A 3,545-nucleotide genomic window follows, 5' to 3' on the forward strand; every position below is an offset into this window, starting at 1 on the left:
TAACAAAAATATACTATACCAAAAAAAACAAACAAAAAAAAATTACATAATTAAAACCGACACAAAAATGTATTAATAATAAGTTTAATGGGCTTACTCGTGGGTAAGTGGTTAGAACGACTGGACATGAATCAGAGAGTCCGGGTTCAAATCCGCTTAGAGAAACCTGATGTCAAGCAGTAGTGACATTCGATTTAACTTGGAAATTTAAAAAACACTATGTTTCCAAGTAAATATAGCCTTTACCCAAAATTGCCGCATAAATAAAATGGTCGCCTTATTACAGAAATTGTAATAATATATTTTATCATACAAACATGAGGCAAGTGTTTGGGTTGCCACATGTAAAACCAACGTAGTATTTTTTTAATACTGACTGCTGTTCCAAAAAAAAAGATTAAATATGTTTTATATAAAAGTGTCAAACACGTTCAAAGACTAAAACAGAATTTAAATTCTATAGTCACCCAGCTTTTCGAGACACTAATTTCAAGAATACCGTGCGTAGATGAAGCTGCCCAATGATAATATAGAAGACCTTTAACTCTACCATATATTTGCATATGTGAACAGTTTTAGTGAATTCACTTATTGGAATGATTCTCCAACTATGGATATAATATTTATCACAATAATTCATATGTGTATTTGAAAGTGTGTGTGTATGTGTGTGAGTGAATGATATAAGCCAAATAGCTATTGAAAATAAAATTTCAAAAAAACTTTTATAAGTTATTATTAATGAAAATATTTGTTTCCAGGTGTAACCGGTGTTATGCTCTTCATAACAATGTGCATAATATTCGTGTTTGCTCATCCTACGATCAGGAAGAAGGCCTACAGTTACTTCTGGAGGGCTCACAGTCTCTACGTGTTGCTCTACGCTCTCTGCTTAGTCCACGGCTTGGCTAGACTGACCGGCGCGCCGAGATTCTGGTTATTCTTCATCGGTCCCGGAATTATTTATGCCCTGGATAAAGTGAGTTATTAGCCTTTACTTAAAAGCGGTAATAACCGAATAAATCTTATGTGCTTTTTCGTCTTACTCGATCTTTGAAAGACCTGAGATCACTGCAGCTTTCAAGCTTTCTAGGTCATTACCTTTGAACATTACGTTTTAACATTAGTATTAAATTTTCTGCATCAATTTTCTGTGTCAATCAAAGGTGCATCAAACAATATAATGATCGATATGATATACACGCCTCTTTCATTTCTAAAAGTGCACTATATATTAGTTATATTATGAATATTACTTGTTTTTCCATCTTAATCGTTTCTTAATCGAGACCAGAGATAGTTGTTTTCATTTTAAGTATTAATTGTGGGTAATATTATTTTTACATTTTTATAACAATGCCAATAATATGATGTATAAGCATTCAAATTCAATACACTGTAATGTTTTTTTAGGTTTTAATTTTATTTTCAATAGCAATCAGAATACATTATAATCCTAAGAGCTATTTGGCTTATGTCGTTTACTCGCATACATACACACACACTTTCAAACACACATATAAATTAATCTGATAAATATTACATGGTCAGTTAGAGAATCATTTCAATAAGTGATTCTACTATTCTGATCATATAACGTTGTGGTAGTTCTAAGGGTCCTCCATATTATCTTTGGGCAGCTTTTTCTTCAGTCTTCTTGAAGTCGTCTTGAATCAATATGATGTTCTAGTTTATGAAAATGTTTGACACTGTTGATTTGTATAATTCTATTTGAAAAATTCAATATGAAGATCGTCATGTAAGGTTTTATTGCTAACAAACCACGGAGCATCAGTAATCTGTCTTATTATTTTCGATTGGGCACGTTGCATTAGCACTATGTTGGATTTGCTCGCACAGCCCCACAATTCTATGCCATAAGTCCATATTGGTTTTATTACTACCTTGTAAATTAAAAGTTTATTATTTATTTGTCAATGGATAGAATTGACTTGCGCACTAGTAGCCAGTATATAATTTTTATATTATTTTGTAGTATTTAATTTTGCCCGAATATGGTCCTTCCACGTCAGCCTGCGATCTAAATGCATACCTGCGATTTTATAGAAGATCTTGATATTATCAATATGAATCGGGAATTAATTTCGTAATTAATATTATGTTGTTTTTTGATGACAATTTGAGCGATCATTATAAAATAGTTTATCAAAACTGTGGTCTATTGAAAAAAATGATTTGATCATTTCTATTAGTGCCTTCATAATTAGTGATTTTTATTAGTATTATAGTCAGCTTAAGTATACGTATTTATTATTACAAATTGCATTACCAAACTTTATATTATCGATATCGGACGATATCTCATAATTACTTCTTATAAGTATTTTAATTAACATAATACAAAAACTATAATATTCTGATTTGATAGATTTTGAAAAGACCAAATAGCGATATGATATTTTCATTTAGATTCATCACAGTCATCACCATCATATAGATGGTGAATAAACAATTATGTAAATAAATCTATGAAACTAAAGATTCGATAAAATTTCTATCTTCAGTGCGGAATATATTCAAAATTAGCAAAGTCTGCATATTTATCGAAAGATGTTAAGTTGTTATTGACTACATAATATAATGTAAGCAACTGAAATAATAATTGATTAAAATTATTGGGTAAAGTTTGTTATAGCAGTTTCTCAACTTTCCGTAGGGTAAGTTAAAGTCGTCGCAGAAAAAATCGAAAATGTCGTTTCTGAACTTTTAGGCATAGAAAAAAATTGTTGTTTATGTGTGTGTGTATACAGTATATATGTTTGTATTTTGTATATAATTTTTTGTCCACAATTTCTGCCACGATCAACCAGTTTGAATGGTTCCTAAAACATTATTGCACCAGTGTATTATTTTGTGTTAGTTGTATTGTATATCTTTCGTCTTGACTTTATATTCTAAACATTTTCTAATATTTAATTGCAAAGATTATATTATATATTACATGCTCATGTTTTATTTATTTCTTTTCCCAAACAGATAGTAACGCTTCGTACCAAATATATGGCTCTGGATGTGATTGAAACTGAGCTGTTGCCATCGGACGTGATCAGGATAAAATTCTATCGTCCGCCAAATTTGAAATATCTTTCCGGTCAATGGGTTCGCGTTGCCTGCACCGCTTTTCGAAGTAACGAATTCCATTCGTTTACTTTGACGAGTGCTCCACATGAAAATTTCCTGTCTTGTCATATAAAAGCTCAAGGTAAGATAGAAGATCTAGGTCATATCGATAATCTGAATTTATACTTCTTTCTACATTTCGTTGTTATTCATATTAATAACAATAAATAGTAGTCTGCACGAAGGCAGGTCTATGGTGTGAGAGCATCACAAAATTATTTACTTTCCGTTTGTTTATTCATTCCATTACCATTTAATCATTATACTTTCCAAATTTATGCTTCCATGCTTCCTGGTTCTGAGCTTCGACTTTCAGTTCCAGACATTTTCTCTTCTCTATTCATATTATCGTTATATCATTTTATGCAGTTGATTTAATCATCATTATTATTATTTTTTGTAAA

Source organism: Ctenocephalides felis, unplaced genomic scaffold, assembly GCF_003426905.1.
Source record: "Ctenocephalides felis isolate EL2017-DRISC unplaced genomic scaffold, ASM342690v1 CF-g0.4_SCAFFOLD_03571, whole genome shotgun sequence".
NCBI classification, from domain to species: Eukaryota; Metazoa; Arthropoda; class Insecta; order Siphonaptera; family Pulicidae; genus Ctenocephalides; species Ctenocephalides felis.